Source organism: Cupressus sempervirens, chromosome 5, assembly GCF_028749045.1.
Source record: "Cupressus sempervirens isolate cs-2001-9-10 chromosome 5, ASM2874904v1, whole genome shotgun sequence".
NCBI classification, from domain to species: Eukaryota; Viridiplantae; Streptophyta; class Pinopsida; order Cupressales; family Cupressaceae; genus Cupressus; species Cupressus sempervirens.
In genome coordinates, this window is record NC_143122.1 from 364,856,688 (window position 1) to 364,875,845 (window position 19,158).

The window sequence follows — 19,158 nt, forward strand, 5'->3', positions numbered from 1 at the left end:
TGATGGTGAACTTAAATGTTATAATGAAGCTGTGTAGGTGGATACAAAGATTTAGTAGGAGTCTACAATGAAAGAAGAAATGGACTCTTTGCTAGAAATAAGACATGGGATTTATGCAAGTTGCCTATAGGTAAATGAGCTTTACAGAATAAGTATAGGTTGAAATAAGAGGATGGATGTAAGAAAAGATTTAAAGCCAAGTTAGTGGTAAAAGGATTTGCACAAAAAAAGGGCATTGATTTTGATGAGATATTTTCTCTTGTTGTTAACATGACTTCTACTAGTGTTAGAATTATTTAGAATAACTGAGAGGGGGATGGGGGGTGAATTAGTTATCCAAGGTCTAAATTCCCTATTAATACTTTTTCTCTTATTATAGTGAGAACATTAAATTTTCATCCATCCAAGCTTAAATCAATCATCTTAGCAAGTTACAACAAATCAATATGCAGGGATAAAACATGCAAGATCAACACATGACATAGTGATTTACGTGGAAATCCAGTTTGGGAAAAACCACCAGTAACATGCTACTTAATTCTCACTCTTCTAAAGTGATGCCCTGTTAAAAGCCTACCCTGTTAAAGGCTTACAACACACTATTAAATGTGACCTTGTTAAAGGATTTCACCATACTGTTAGGAATGGGTCTGGTCAAAGGACTTTAGAACATTATCTTGGAATATCACCTTGTTAAAAGATTTACAACATGGCTATTAAACCAACCTAAGTCCATAGGATTTAAACTAACTGTTACAATTGCTAGAGAGTAACAATAATAGCTTTTTGATCTGATACAACTTACAACATATCTTGCAAATTTTAGATCACACTTTAGTTCAACCCTTTGCTTGGCTTTTAATCACTTCAGCTCTGACAACTTGTCATCTCAAGCTTTGTCTCCTTGAGTCTTCTTACTCATCATACCAATGCAACCATATCTGTGGTCATCTAAATAAGCAGAGTAACTGTGCTTTCTTACTCCTTAGCACCTCTTTCAACACTTTATGCTTTCATGCTTGACCTCCTCCCATTTTTGCTTCATAGCCTTATTACTCCTTACATAGAAATCTAGATTGCCTTACCCACTCAATTCTCCCTCTCCAACTTTAGGGTTTCAAATAGATTAGGTAGGATATAATGTATCCACCCCATATCTTGCTCTTATCTAGAGACTTCGTCTAAAGTCCAGTTGTATTCTCCAAAAATGTTTTACATGGTGTTCTGTGCCACCAACTCATTACTCTTATCTTCTATTTGATTCATAGAATTCTAAACAACCTTGTTAGCTCAGATCTGGTGAATCTTCAATCTTTGAAATAATGCAGCAACTCGGCATTATTGGTTTACTGATGCTCGACACCTTTTGTGTTACTCGGCTCTTGAATCCTGCTCGACATCTGATCTTCACTTGGCACTTTCTATGTTACTTGGCACTTGAATCCTACTTGGCATCTGATATTCACTCGGCACTTTCTTGAATCGACACTTGTTTCTTTACTCGACACTTGTTTCTTTAATCGACACACACTAAAGTTGAACTTGCTCGGCTTCAACTAGGAATCTGTTCATCACTAACTAGCTTGCTCGGCTCTCTCTCTAATAAACTTAGTTAGGCTTTACAAATGACTTAGCTAAAACCTTACATCTTTGATGTGTTTTAGTGTGCCCATTCTCCGTGTCTTAGAGCAGGTCATCAATACACTATTTCATCAATGGCTTAGCTGATCTTTGTACTTCATTGCAACATCATAACTTCAACCTTTCTCTAGGTGTTCTAGTTACATCTTATTGATTGCCTCTTTCTTGTCAATCAACCAATTGATAGTATTTGGATCACTAAAGCAATTGTCATTCTTGCAAGTAGCAAGTTTGACATCAATGACAAAATATTGATTGAGAACATTCTTTACCAGTTCCATTACTTTTTATGTATGATCTCTTCAATCATTTCCAACAATCTCCCTCATGATTTTTTCAATCATTTCCAACAATCTCCCTCATGATTTTTTCAATCATTTCTAACAACTAGTACTATTTTAAGTATTGTGGCTACTAAAGATTTGCATTTGGAGCAACTTGATGTTAAAATGACCTTTTTGCATGGTGATTTGGATGAAGATATATATATATATATATATATATATATATATATATATATATATATATATATATATATATATATATATATATATATATATATATATATATATATATATATATATATATATATATATATATATATATATATATATATATATATATAGCACAACCATAGGGATTTGAGGTCAAAGGTAAGGAGAATCTAGTATGCAGATTGAAGAAAAGTTTATATGGCTTGAAGCAAGCACCTTGGCAATGGTATCTGAAATTTGATAGTTTTATGCATGAGCATGGATATAGTAGGTTTCATTCAAATCATTGTATTTACTTTAATAGGTTAGATGATGACATCTACATTATTTTATGTTTGTATGTTGATGATATACTTATAGATGGGTCTAACATGGATCACATTAAGGGGTTAAAAGAATAGTTAGCACATTCATTTTATATGAAGGATTTGAGGGCAACAAAGAAAATCCTTGGAATGAAAATTTGGAGAGATAGGAAAAACATAAAATTGATATTGTCTCAGGCTGATTATATTGTGAAGGTGTTGCAACATTTTCTCTATGGAGAATGCTAAAGTTGTCAGCACACCTTTACTTGGTCATTTGAAATTGACTAAGGAGATGTGCTCAAAGACACAAGAAAAGGAAAAGGAGACTAAGATGTCCAAGGTCCCTTATGCTTTAGCTATAGGAAGCTTGATGTATGATATGGTATGTATGAGGCTAGATATTGCACATGTGGATGGGGTTTTTAGTAGGTATATGAGTCATCCAAGGTTTGAGCATTGGAATGTAGTTAAATGGATTTTTAGATATTTGAGAGGAACATCCAGTAAGTGTTTACATTTTGGGGGCTCTACTACTAATTTACAAGGCTATGTTGACTCAGATTTGGTAGGGGATATTGATACTAGGCATAGTATTATAGGTTAAGTATTTACTATTGGTGGGGCAACAATGAGCTAGGTTTCTTGGTTACAAAAGGTTAATGCTTTATCCACTATAGGGGCAAAGTATTTGCTACTACAAAGGCAACCAAGGAGATGATATGGCTTCATTTCTTAATGGAAGAATTGGGACACCCAAAGAGTGCTAATGATTTGTTCATAGATAGCCAAAGTTCCATTAATCTTGTGAAGAATTATGCTCTGCATTCAAAGTTAAAACACATATAGTTTTGATACTATTTCATTCAGACAATTTTGGATGGTGGGTAGTTAGAGTTGGACAAGATACATACATATAAAAATCTAGCATATATGTTTACAAAGGTAGTGATAAGGGAGAAGCTGAATTCTTATTCAACTTTGGTTAGTCTTCTATACTAAATAGAATAAAAGAACAACAAAGTCTAGGGTGATTTGATATTCTAGTGGGAGCTACATGTTTAGCAATGCTATGATCAGTCTCCAAGTGGGAGGTTATTGTTGTGGAGTTTGACCAATATCCAAGTGGGAGATTATTGTGTTGTGGAGCCTAATTAGACTTAGAGGTTTATTTGATGTAGTTTCTCCCCAAATTATTTCTACATGGGTTTTGGGGGCAGCTCCCCCAAGATAGGGTCAAGAGGCAGTGCCCCCGCTATTGGAAATCATAATGGGAAAGTAAACTCTGGGGAGGGAGGTGAATCAACACTTAAAAAATTTAACCATAAAGTATTCACCACACATCCATCTTATAATCTAACATGAAAACTTGAAATATCTAACTACACATTTGCATCCATAGCATGAAATCAAATAACACATTACACAATAAATTGGTTACCCAGAAACCCTCCAATGAGAAGGTAAAATTGGGGTGGGGATGACACCCACAAATCTTCACTACTACAGTTGTAAAGTGTAGCCAATTATGGTTACAATAAGTTTGATTATAAACCATGATGTACCCTGTGAAAGGTCTGCCCTATTAAAGACTTACAAAGACTATTAGATCTCACCCTGTTAGAGGATTTAAACTTATAATAAAGAAAGTACTCAGTTAAGAGATTTACAAAGTTTTTTGAGACTAAAAAACTTGTTAAGGCTACTCTATTAGGAGATTTTCTCTGTATCACATGTTAAAATGATTCAATAGCATGATCCTTTAGTTAGCACACTATTGCTAGATGTCAGATCTTCTCTTTGTTGATAAATCCTTGATTCTTCTAATTAGATATCTCTCATATGCCATATCTATACTTTCCTCTATTCTCTCCAAAAAATTCTATAATTCATAACATTTTCATAACCTCCATAGCTACCATGAATGCTCTATCTACACTTAGCATTTGTCTCATTTCACACATACAAACTCCTTAGGGTTTGTCTTGTTAAATAAGCATTGGTGGAATAGGATTAGGAAGGAATCAATGGCTATGGCTGATCTATATTGTCACTCAAATCATCCCTTAATATGATTGGTTGCATGCACTACATAACTATTCATAATATACCTCCATACTTATCTTCTAGAATCATAAAATAATTGTTAGGTCGACCCAAAAATGGTTTACATAGAAGTTTGTGCCATTGTAAACAACTATGTCCAAAACTATTTACTCAACATCTGAAAGCTCTGATGCTCAACATGAACTATGTTCTTAATGTTGTAACTCAACTTCTGAGTGGCTTGGCATGCATTTTTTTACTTGACACTTGAATCACTCAAAATGTATAGTTTGCTTGGCTCATAAGTGACTCAATAGATATTATCTTCTCAACACATACTGGTGCTCGACATTGTCTAGGTATATTGCTCGACATGTATTATCTAGAAAATTATGCTTGGTCTGCTTTGATCACTTGACTCACACTAATTTCTTGGCTCACTTTGATCACTCGGCATATACTGCAACTTTGCTGGATAGTGACTAAGTATTTTGTCATTGCCTTGTCAAAACAAATCTGAGATTAACAATCTCCCCCTTTAACATGAGTGGCAAAAATACTTTTTCATGCATATAAAATCCTTATTATGAGCATAATGTCAAAAAATATGTATACATTACTTGGATTTCATACAAAATTTCAAAATTTATAAAATGCAATACTTATAACTAATTGTCATATCTTATTACTCCATTACTCTGCAAAATGTTTCCTTTCTATGTTTTAATCTAATAATCCTACTGAGTAGATTTGATGTCCCCTATTTCTACATTATTACTCCCCCTTACTCAAAATTGTATTATTCTCATTTCCCCTTATATTCATTTCCACCTTTTTTTGACAGTTATGTCATTTGGGTGGTACACTAATAGTGTGTTTATACAAAAATGTTCTATGGATCTCCACGATAATTTTCAATGTTGCATCCCAATTGTTGCAAGCTACCTCTAAATATTGAAATTGAATATATAGCTAGGAAACAAGGCCAACTAAGCCATCATGAGTAGAAAGTTGGTTATCTTTTTTCATCAATGTCTTAGTATAGGTTAGTTCATTGTGCAACACTTCCATGTGTGGGGTCAACATGGATTGGATACTTATCAAGGTAGATCTAATAGTAACATCTATGTGCTTGTAGCTCGGCAAGCCTACCTTGTGTAGTTAGTATTCTCTGAAAATGAGACTGACTTTGACTAGGAGATTGTTTTAAGGTATTACCTATAAGTTGTAGATCTCCCTATAGTTGTTCAATATCCCTTTGAAATTCTTGTGTGAATAGATTTACATCTCATAGCTTGGTGTAGAGAGAGAAAATATTCTCTAACACCTTCTTCACACTCTTCACTTTGGTTGCTCGATCAACCAGTTTGAGTTCTATAACACTAGATATATTTTCAAGTGCCTTTGAATGAATTTTTTGTTCAAACCATTCTAAGAGTTTAACATTGGAATCTAGGTCTTCATACTTGATCTTATCAACCATATCAATGAGTTGCTCAATGATAGGTTTGGCTTCCTATGGATCAGAAAGGCCAAAAGAATCAATAATATATCATTGATGTCATGCAAAAATTGCTTTTTCTTATGCTCCCTTCTCAAAAACTCTTGTCTCTTCTTTCGTTGTAGGGTTTCCTATAGAATGTTCATTTTCTTTATGGTGATTGAGGTTAGATCAAGCTTTGGTGAATCAATCACCTCATCTAAACTGACATCCTCATATGATGTGTCACTTGTGCTCATTGATGTACTATCAAGTGGCCTTAATATTTGCAGAGGTGTGGGTTGTGTGCTCAACCTATGAAGAGCTTGACTACTGGGAGGAGTAATAGAAATTCGTAAGTTAACCAAAATCTACATGGAAATTTTTTCTTTTGGTGTAGTAGTCACCTTCAACTCTTCAGTCTTGTCATATGCATTCTCTTTCTATTGTGTTTCACCTTGTATTTGTGAAATAGGTGTAGGACTAGCTTCCTGACCTATGTGAACTTTAGTTCCATCCTTCTCAACAGTTAATATTGCTAGTATACCTAAATTTTTTAGGTTGAGCAATGATGTATCTATGTGTTGTACCTCTTCCTCTTTTATCTAAAATTTAATTATAGGCATTACAAATTATGTCTAAGTTGTAACAACTATCTTTTCTAGGTTTGCACTTTGATCTATTTGTAGATCCTATTGTTCTTTCTCCTTTGCTTTTGTGAATTGAGGGGGCACATTAGATGTGTCTTTCATTTTCTCCCTTGTTGATGCAACTTCTACATTCTAGATCTCATCAACTCTCACCAATATGGGATTTGAGCATAGTAGGGCTATATTGGCAGAGTCCTTCAATATCTTTTTTCAAATCTTCATCAGTCAAGGGATTGATGTTCTAAGCTGAATTATTAGGAACATCCTTTATTTTTATTGAGTCCTATTGACTCACTTGGTCTATGTGTGGAGGATTGGCACTTGACACTTGTACATATTTTACACTCTATTTCTCTTCATCAGTTGTGGCCTCATCTACTATTTTCTCTTCAGTGCCTTCCACATTACCATCCTTGACTTGAACCTCTTCTATAGTATCTACTATCTCTTGTTCACCTTTCTCAATTTCTTGCATCTCTTTCTCACCTTTTTCTATGATTGTTGGAGTGGATAACCTATATATTATTTTCCAAATTATTATACTTTTGTTAACCACATTTTCAATATTCTTCTTCAAGATATGGAAAGCTCTATATCTGGGAGAAAATTTAGTCTTATGATTTTCCATAGCGTTAGCAATCTTTCTTTTGTCTAATTTTGACATAACTTGGGATAATGTTGTTTCCCTGATCTATCTCTTAGTTTGCAAGCTATATTACCATTTTTGGTCCACTCAGTCATATAGACTCTTGGGTAGTGAGTTAGAAATTTCATGAGGAGTTGATTTGAATGTAACCATCATATCATATATGGATTCCTCAACTTGACTTTGATCAACTTTCCCTAACTTATCAAATTCAATATGTGTGAAACTAGATAAATCTTCATTTGACCTAATATTGTCACACAAATTGTCTAAGTCAAAGGAGGGATTGTAGCTTACCACTTTAAATTGGCTCAAGTCATTTGACTTCATTTTCTCCTCATCTAACTCAAGCTATGGAGTATACTTCCTCTTCAGCCTCTTATAAGTCTTCTTTACATGTTGGCTTGGCTCTACTATGGTAATAGTTCTTTTTCCCTTAGGCTTCTTAGCTTCTTTTTCTTGTGTGGTAGTTGCCCTTGTGCTAGACCTAATAGTAGGTATTGTTGGCTTCTGTTGTTGATGAGTCACAAGCTTCTTTGTAGGTTTCTCCACTTTTGGCTCCTTTTCCTTTCTCTTCTTCTTAGCTAGTTGAGGTGCTTCCTTGGCTTCTTCTTCCTTGAAACCTACTTCTTCTTCTCCTTGATCTTCTTCTAGGCCTTGAGTTAATGCCAGTGGGGCTTGGTCTTGTTCTTCCTCTTCCTCTTCTTCTTCTTCATCTCCTTCATTGAATCTCTCCTTCTTCTTTTTCACAATTTTTTTCTTCTTTTTAAGAGTTGTAGCTATTTTCAAATAAATTATTATCCTTGATTTGGCTTCCTCATAATTACCAAATGAGGGGGGACTCCTGTGAATTTATTTTGCTAGAAGGGCTATAATAGCTACAAAGGCCTTATCTACATTAATCTCATATAGAAAGGGCTTCAACTATCTTACCCTAGGTATAGCTTTTGTAAATATGTGTGGTTTGCATCCACTAAAAAACACACATTTTCATAATGTTTTTCCATTAAGGATACATGGATCTTTAACCTCTATTTCATAGATTTTTTAAAATCCTCAAAGTAACTTGTCATTACTGACTTGAAGTTATCACCTAGTTGCTGAAAAAAATTTGAAATCTATTTTGAAATAGACTCATTGGTCTTCTAAGAAACCTTTCCAAATGTGGGAAAAGTGTTCTGCAAATAAAATAATATGCAAACCAATAAAGAGCCAAATTTGCATGATGCACTCTTTTCTTTCCTTATGGCCTCCATGTTTTTTGATAGTTTCTATAGTTGCAACTTGACAAGATCAAATAAATGGTCCCTCTTTACCATCTTTAATCCCAAATCAATAGCCATACATGATTCATTGTTTAGTTGGCTAGACTAAAAGAACAGGTGAGAAATCACTCTCACTACAAAGGAAATTAGGGGATATGATATAGTGTTAATAGACATCCTTGTTTTGTTCTACATTGCACCTGTATTCTTTTCAATAGTTTCCTTTGCATCACTTCACATGCTCTTAGGTCAATCAAGGGTAGGGTACCCTGATACTCAATTTATGATCCTATATGTGAGCTTAATTGGTCCATTCTCTAATCAGATATAATTATCATGTGTGCGACTCAAAACAATTCTAATCTCTTTAGTCTTAAACACTTGGGGAAATTTTAGGGCACAATTTAACCCTTTTCATTGAATGATTTTGTATTCTTCCCTGAAGACTCCATTATCAAAAAGTTTTTTTGTAGGAATCTCTTATCTCCATATCACCTACTTCTCCAATATTTACTGTGTAACAACATCTAACATCTTGAATCATCGATACTTTTGGTCTATCATTGATAACATATTAGACGAGTCTCCCTTATATGCTATATTTGGTCTATCTTTGATAACATATCAGACGAGTCTCCCTTATATGCTATCTCTAGAATAGCTTATAAAGGGGGCTGTTTAGCATCATTACTTATCAATTACACATTGGAAACCTCCTTCCCCTCTTTCCTAACATTCATAAAAAAGCTAGATGCCATTTCAAATATCTAGGGTTTATGAAAATTCACAGTAAAACTCGATAGTAGTTGAATACCTTTCCAATCTAATGAATGTGTCAAGTTGTAGCTAGATCTAGTTCACAAACACTAGAATCTCCTTTATTAATTTTCCTCTGTGCTATTTGTGTGCTCTATAAACTCTAGTAAGTGAAAATGAGTCAAAATTTGACTATATAACCCTTCATATTAAAAAATAAATGCTTAGTGCTTACACAACTATAAGCTTGACTATCATAGGACTTTTGACATGCTCAACTAATACAAGATTTCCAATATGCTTAGCTAGCATAGAAAAATTAAGTATAACTGTAATGTCATTCATGCTTGAAAACCTCCTTCCCCTCTTTCCTAACATTCACAAAAAAGGTAGATGCCATTTCAAATATCTAGGGTTTATGAAAATTCACAGTAAAACTCGATAGTAGTTGAATACCTTTCCAATCTAATGAATGTGTCAAGTTGTAGCTAGATCTAGTTCACAAACACTAGAATCTCCTTTATTAATTTTCCTCTGTGCTATTTGTGTGCTCTATAAACTCTAGTATGTGAAAATGAGTCAAAAATTGACTATATAACCCTTCATATTAAAAAATAAATGCTTAGTGCTTACACAACTGTAAGCTTGACTATCATAGGAATTTTGACATGCTCAGCTAATACAAGATTTCCAATATGCTTAGCTAGCATAGAAAAATTGACTATAACTGTAATGTCATTCATGCTTGACAACAACTATGAAACTTTTCATACTCGATAACAACAATAATGTCTTCCATGCTCGACACCAACATAGAAAAACAAAACTATAGGTTTCCTCTTGACTCTAATCACTCTATTGCATCTCAATTCATGTATATATAATCTTTTCAACACTTGGATTCTTGGAACTGATGCATAATATAACTTTTGAAATATTAGTCCCATATGTACCTCTTGATTGCCTAGTTGGGGGTGATGTGATCCCCTGATCCATTGGATGAAAAGACCTCATGTTGATTTGATGTACTAAAATATTCCTTCTTCTTCCATGTCTTGTTCATCTACACTTTCCCCTTTCCAACATTGATCTTTTCTTTACCTTTGCTAAATTCATTGCTTGACACTAGTGACCTAGTTGGATAGGTTTTGCTAATATGACTAGTCTTCAAACAACTAAAACATGTATTCTCATTCAACTGTCTATTGTAGTTGTGTCTAAAATGTGTTCTAATGCAATTCTCAAAAACATATAAATATTCTTGACAATAGTGACAACTGTACCTTGTGTTGTAATCCCAATCATAGGACTTTGCATTATGATTTGCCTTTGTTTACTTGTTTGATGTCCACTTGGTCTTAGATTTTCATTCATATGCTTTGTGTCCATACTTATAAAAATGGTGGTAGTATCCTTCAAATCTCTGAGTACTTATGGTTTTGGTCTTGCATTCATGTGCCTGGTGTCCTTGCTTGTTGCACTTATGATAGTAACCCTTGAATTTCTACTTAGGGTTCTGATTTCCATTATTGTTCTTGCAAATATTTGATGTATGACGTAGCTTTCCAAAATTATGACAAGCAGGTTTATAGTTCTTACCTTTTTCTTTTCCTTTTCTCACCACTTTTAGATGGTTCTCCTTCCTTAGTATTGGTGTATCCCATCCAACAGTATCATTATTAGGTCTTGGAGATTTCATTAGTTTCTCAAAGTATTGGATGACTTCACCTAGTTTGTTGAATCCTTCAACAAATTCCTTCTCTACTCAAAGTTCATTACTCAGTTGCTCATTTTGTAACTTTAGGGTTGTGATCTCAATATCCTTTCCATTTAATTCATGCTTTGTGATCATCAATTGATTCATTGTATATAGTTGCATGTTAGCAATATTTTGCACATTCGATGTCTTCTCTTCAAGTCTTTTGGTTAGTGATCATTTTTCATCTTCAATAATGACTTTGTCTTCCTGAGCTTTCTTAATCTATTCAGTCATCTCACATAGAAATACTTATTGGACTTCTTGTTCTATCTTGATATTTTTGACCTCTTCAGTTAGGTCATTGTTCTTTTCCATCAAATTGCAACTATTGCATCAAACTCTCCTAAGTTTCCATCTTCAAATAATCCAGTAGTGTCTTCTTCTTGGTATTGAGTGTCATTTTTATCTTCTCTTCAATGAATATTGCAATTCATCTCTTGCTTCCTTGAGTTGGTGTAGGGCAAGCTATACTTCAATCTTCTTGTTCTCAATAGTCTTTTCTAACTTGTAGACTTCCATCTTCAAGATCTTACCTCCAAAGCTATCAAACTTTCCTTTTTAGAGAACAAGGCTCTGATACCAATTGTTGAAAATAACAATGGGAAAGTAAAGTTTGAGAGGGAGGGGGGGGGGGGCGTGGGGGTGTGGGTGAATTAGGACTTCAAAACTTTAACCATAAAGTGTTCCCCACACATCCATCTCATAATCTAACATGTAAACTTAAAATAGCTAACTGCACATTTGCATCCATAGCATGAAATCAAATAACACATGACACAATAAATTGATTACCTAGAAACCCTCCAATGAGAAGATAAAAATGGGAGTGGGGATGACACCCACAAATATTCACTACTACAACTATAAAGTGTAGCCAATAATGGTTACAATAAGTTTAATCATAAACTATGATCTACTTGTTAAAGGCTTACAAAGACTATTAGGTCTCACCCTTGTTAGTACCCGATATGGTCATAATTTCAAAGCTTCAAGTTTAGAGTTGTTGAACCACTTCAAACTGAAGTTCAAAGTAGTTTGAAGCAGTTCAATGGTTCAGTTGATCTGTCCTGTAGGTTCAATAGAAACAAAATATAGACTCTTGGTTCAAAATTGTAGATTTGTTAATTCAAAAAGGTTCAGAACTCTGTCTCAATTCACATTTTAGGCTCAAACTTCAAAGTAGTTCAATGGTTTAAAAATGCAATGTTCAGCCTTTTTCAATATTTTGTTGATTTCTTCAATCATGATGGAAGATCCTTTCGAGGAAAACAATAGAATTATAATGGATTATGGGAATTGGACATTAAGAAACCAAAGTATTTAAAAGGCCAAACCAATTTCAAGTGATATACAATGAGCTTACATTAGAATTCATCCATCTTAAAATGGAAAAAAAATATACAAGCAGAAGAAATTCTGGATTCTCTGATGACAGAAAAATAGTCATATTTCGGGGGTCATATCTCAGAATTCAACCATTGGATCAAGCTCAAATTTGGATATGTGTTTGAAATCCTAGTTATCTAAATCTTCATCAAATATTTTTGTCATATTGCATATGCATCAAAAGTTACGGGTTCTTTAGTGCACCACTTTTGGATCAGCAATAACAGTCATAAAATACAGATGACAGAAAATAGTCATATTGCGGGGGTCATATTTAACAATATAACCATTGGATTGACCTGAATCTTGGATATGTGTTGTAAATTATAGTTTTATAAATTCTCTCCAAAGTGTTTTGTAATATTCAGTATGGATCAAAAGTTACGGGTTCCTATTTGCATCTCTATCGGCTCAGCAACAGCAGTTACAGAATCCATACAATCAAATTGGGTCTCAGTGCGTGGGACATAACTTCTAATCAAACTAATGGATTTAGCTCAATTTTAGATATGTTTCTAAGAAGAAATTTATGCATTATCTGACCAAATATTTTTTCAAACTCATTCCTGTTTAATGAGTTACAACTGATTTAGTGAGATGCTATCAAAACTATCAATGACAGTTACAAAATCACAATAGAACCTCATCACTAGCAAATGCCACTTGTCAGCATGAGTATACCATAGGGGCCATGAATTTGAAAAGATAAAAGACTATTTTTATAATGATATAAACACCAAAAGGAAGAGGGAAATCAAAATTTTTTCAAGATTCAGTTAGAAAACTGAAAAGCCATGAGAAATAACAGATTAAAGAAGCCAACAATAGAGTAAACAAAGGGGGTTCCAGTTTTTCTCTCCAAAAGACTGCAAACTTTGTGCTACAGTAGGGAGGAGAGGTTTACCCAATTTTATTTCATTTTCTTGTGAAGTTGTGGAGGGAAAAGCAAATTTTTATTTTCCTATTCTAAATTGTGTTAGCAATAGGAGAATTTTGATTTGTTACAGCTTTCTTTAATGGTGATTGTAATAGCAAGTGCATCTTTATGCTTTCAGAGGAGGGAGACTTGAGAGTTAATTGTTTGTCAAAAATTTGAGTTTCAGCAATCTACTTTCCACTAAGTGTGATCTTTGTGTCGCTTTGGTTTTCTCTAAAATATGCTATTATATCTCCATATCTTCATTTCTGCACTTTCTCAAGAAAATGGATAATGTGTTTCTTGATTCTATCTGTTGTTAGGGTGAATGGAATTTGTGTCATTTACCATTTAATTTCTTGTAGTTGTTTAGTTTTTTCTGCATCTACGCTGTATTTATAGGTAGATGTTTGATATCCTTTTTATGCTTTCTGGTAAAAACATTCACATTTGATTCATTGAATATTTCACACGGGGAGCTGTACCCGATACAAATTCAGAGGAAGGTTATCAATCCATGATAACCTATCCAACTGTTGGTGTTAGTTTGTCCTCTCACTTGGGCATTTGGGGTCAGATTTGTACATATTTTCTTGGAGGACAATCTGTTCACTAACAACCCTGTTAGAGGATTTAAACATATAATAAAGAAATTGCTCAGTTGAGAGATTTAAAAAGTTTGTTAAGACTACAAAACCTATTAAGGCTACTCTGTTAGGATATTTTATCTATATCATCTGTTAAAATGATTTAGCACCATGATCCTTCAGTTAGCACATTATTTCTAGATGCCAGATCTTCTCTTTGTTGATAAATCCTTGATCCTTCTAATTAGATATGTCTCTTCTATCTTATCTCTACTTTCCTTTGTTCTCTCTAACTGATTCTACAATTCATAACATTTTCATAACCTCCATAGCCACCATGAATTCTCTCTTTGCACTTAGCATTCATCTCCTCACATACAAAATCTTTAGTGTTTGTCTTATTAAATAAGCATTGGTGGAATAGGGTTAGGTAGGAATCAACGACTATGGCTAATCCATAGTACCACTTAAATCATCCCTTAATATGATTGGTTGCATGCACTACATAGGGATTCATAATATACCCCCATACTTATCTTATATAACTGTAAAACAATCATTAGGTCAGCCCAAAAATGGTATACATAGAAGTTTGTGCCATTAAAAATAACTATGTCCAAAACTATTTACTAGGCATTTAAAAGCTCTCATGCTTAGCGTGCACTATGTTCTTAATGTCGTAACTCGACTTTTGAATGGCTCGACATGCACTATTTACTTGGCACTTGAATCACTTGGCATACATAGTCTGCTTGGCTTATAAGTGACTTGACATATACTATCTTCTTGATGCATACTATCTACTTGACACATACTGGTGCTTGACATTGTCTAGGTCTATTTCTCAGCATGTTTTATTTGGCAACTTATGCTTGACATGCTTTGATCACTTGGTTTGCTTTGATCACTTGACATATACTTCAACTTTGTTGAATAGTGACTAAGTGTTTTGTTATTGCCTTATCAAAACCAATCTAAGATTAACACTTATGAGGTCTTGGGGTAGTGCCCCAAGTGCGCTCCTTGTCATAGTACAAGGTGGGGTCGAGGGGCAATGCCCCCATGGGGTTTTTCCTAAAGCCAAAAATGAGCTTATATTGTAAAAGGTGTTGGCTACTATTTTTCTATTGGACAACTTATTTTAGCCCTAATTTCATAAGTGGTAAAAAACTTGTATAAAAAGGCTTACGGTTAGGGACTTCATAATGTATGGTGATATTGTCGCTTATTGCCGTGGTATTGAGTTGTAAGGGATTGTAGATTGTAATCACTAGATAATAATAATATTGGACTTGTTGTTGGTGGATGTAGCTGAGGAATCAAGTGAACCACATTAAATCTTTATGTCTTTTATTCTCTTCTATGCAATCTATTATTTTTTGATATTGGTTATATATGCATGTAACTATTATTTCTATTAGAGGTTAATCCTAACACATAAATTTCTTGATGTTTTTCAAATTTATCTATGTCACCAATCATATAATGTGAGCATCCACTATCTATGATCCATGTATCACTTTTTCTAACATGTGAAACAAGGGTTTTTTCACTGTCATACCTTTCTCCATCGAGATCTAACTTGATAGTAACATAAACCATCTCAACTATTTCCTTCTCATCGTCAATAGTGGACTTGATGTGTTCCTCTTCAACAATGTAGCATGATTTATTTTTATTGTCTTTACAATACTTGTTCTTTCTATACTTGTGATCTTTCTTTTCATTTATGTCACTCTTACTTTTGTTAGGACACTTAGCTGCAAAATGACCAACTTCATTGCACTTAAAATAGATTAGGGGTAATTTACCTTTGAATTTACTTTTTCATCTTGATAATCTCCTTGCAAGAAATTTTTCAATATCATCCATATCATTTTCATTTTTAGATTAATTTATGTCTCTTCTACTCTTCTCTTTCTTCGAACTAATAATGGCTAGTGAAGACTTAACAACATTTCCAAGTCTAAACAAACTTTTATCATGATTTCTCAACTCAAATGCAGTCAACTGACTAGCTAAACTGTCAAGTGTTAAATCATTTTTAGGTATAGCTCCAACTTCTTGTATTACAATTTTTTTTATAGCATAGATAGGTAGAAGAGTTCAAAGAACTTTCCTTATAATATCATAATTACTTATAACTCCTCCAATAGATCTAACTTCACTAACAACTTGTTTGATTCAGTTTACATACTATACAATATTCTCATCTTCTTTTATTCTAGTGTCATCACAATTTCCTCTTATACTTTTTTCTTTAGCTCTGAGCACATTTGGATCTCCACCATGTACAAGTACCAATTTTTCTCTCATTTGTTTAGCGTTAACACAATTCTTCAAGACATATACAATTTTAATCATCATATTGTTATAATCTTTCATCTTAGCCATTTTCTCCAAGGTCATAGGAAGTGGCGGTGTAGTATATTAATTATCTAGCTAGTATGTGGCATTGTCACAAATTCTATAGATATAGGCAATGGAGACAAGTTAGAAGTTTCAAAACCCTAGAAAATGGGGTTTATCTAGTAATTGAAGACAACTCTCATGATAGGGATCTCATTTTAACTAGTAAACCCTATATGTTAGAAGGAAAAGGTTTCTATTTAGAATAATTAAAGCCAAATTTTGACCCAACAAAAGAGAAGATGTAGACATATCCTATTTGGGTTGGCTTGTACAACCTTCCACAAGAATACAAAGGAGTCTTACATGCTTATTGGGAATAAGATAGGAAGAAATATCAAAATATTGGAAATAGTAGGTAAATTATCATTTCAAATGTTCCTATGCATTTTCTTAGAATGGTATGCCCCACATCACAGTTTGAAGTAAGTTGATTAGAAGATTGAATTGTGAAGTTGAATGAGATCCCAAAGTTGTTATTTTTGAAGTTAATGAAGTTTTAATGGTACTAAAGTGTTTGAAAGGCTTTTAGGATAAGAGAGAGGTACCGAAGCTGAACAAGGAGAATTTCTCCTTAGGGCAAAATAGAACTAGATGTTTAGAGATCTCAATAGCATTTTGATTTTCAGAATGTATGACTATAGGTTTAGGTAGATCAAATCCAAACTCTTCTAGGATGTGCTATACCCAAAGAGTGTCTAGAGCTACATTGATAGCTCCTTGATATACTCAACCTCAATTGAAGAAAGAGCGATATTATTTTGTTTCTTAGTCTGCCAATAAATGGGGCTAGAACCAAGGTGAAACATGTATTCTAAAGTAGACTTGTGATAATCAGGATCCCCTGCATAGTCTAAGTCTATATACCAAACTAGCTAAAGTCTTGTACCTACTACATAATCTATCCCATGTGTATGTGTACCCTATATGTAGTGCAAGATGTCCTTGGCAACCTTACAATGAAGCTCATGTGGCTATTGCATGAAGTGAGAAACCATGCCAATTGTAAAAGCTATATTAGGGCATGTATGTGTCAAGTAGATGAGACTCCCAACTAACTATCTATATAATTTAGCATCAACAAGTGGAGTGGTACACTTGGTCTCTAACTTGACCCCTGAAAGAAAGAGAGTAGGAGCAGGCTTGCAATCACTCATGTGAAATTGATAAAGCAACTCAAGAGCATACTTGGGTTGAGAAAGTTTGATCCCTACTAAAGATTGTGTGATCTCAATACCAAAGAAATAATGTAGTAAACCCAATTCTATAATAGCAAATCTATCCTGCAAAGAGGTCTTGACACTGGCAATGATGGATGAAGTACTTCCTGTAATGATCAAGTCATCTACATAAAGCACAAGTATCAAGTGTGAGTCATCCCTTTGAAGAATGTAGACATTTGAATTAGAATGACACCTGGTGAATTCTACTAAGAGTGAGAAGGAATCCATCATGGCATACCAAGCCCAAGGAGCTTGCTTAAGACCATAGATAGACTTCATCAATATGCAAACCATAGTAGAATCCTATATGAACCCCTATGGCTACTTTATATAAATCTCCTCGTGAAGATCATCATTCAAAAAGGCATTCTTTACATCCATCTAATGTACAACCTAACCATGAGCTACATCAATAGCTAGTGTCAAGTGAATGAAGTTCATCTTGGTGACTGGTGCAAAAGTCTCTGTATAGTTAATACTTAGAACATGTGAGAAACCTTTGCCAACTAGTCTAGCCTTATGCTTATCCACACTTCCATCTACAACAAATTTGGTTCGATAGATCTACTTACATTGAACCAAATTTATTCCCTTAGGAAGGGGAACTAATTCCCAAGTGTTATTTTTTATCAAAGAGTTATATTCTTCCTCCATGGCCTTGTCCCATTCTGGGATCCCTAATGCTTCCTTAAATGACTGTGGATCTAAAGCAATGGAAATATAAGCATGTGGAAATGATTTGTGTTGTGACCTTATCCTCTGAGTATCAGAAGGATTCCCCGCCAATTAACCTACTAAATCAAGGGTTTGTTGTGCCCAGGGAGGTTTAGTGGAAGAAGAAGGAATGTCCTCAACTATTTGTGAACCCTACAAAGGTGGTGTCTTAGGATTCAAAGTTGAAGGAATCTCATCTTTCGAGTCACTATCATCACTATGATCAATTTACACAAAGGAGGAAGAAGGAGGAGTTAAAGAAGCCAAACTTGGAAAAGTTTCTTCAAAGTGAACACTCCTCTCAAAATAGATTTCATGTGTCTTTGGATTCATGAGTTTGTATGCCTTAAGATGGTCAGGATGTCCAAAAAATATACAATGTTTTGTTTGAGGTTCTAATGCCTTTCATTTATGTGGAGATATCCTTGCCCATGCTAGACAAACAAAAACTTTAAAGTCCTTTACACTTGGTTTTCTGCCACACCAAGCCTCAAAATGTATAATTCCATCTAAGGCCTTATGGGGACTTCTATTTTAGATGTATTGGCACAACACATGACTTCTACCCAAAACACTTGATCTAGAGAATTATGTTGAAGCATACAAGTGGTCATCTCCTTAAGGGTTCTATTCTTCCTTTTAGCAATAGCATTCTACTATGGCGTGTAGGCAGCTAAATGTTGAAGATCAATACACTCATGAGTGCAAAAGTCTATAAGTCTGGAGTTAACATATTCCTTGCCATTATCTATTCATAGAATCTTGATGGCTTTCCCTAATTTTTTCTCAACTTGAGCTTTGAAGGTGATAAACTTATCAAATAAATCACTCTTATGAGCAAGAAAGAAGACCCAAGTGTAGTGTGAAAATTCATCAATAAA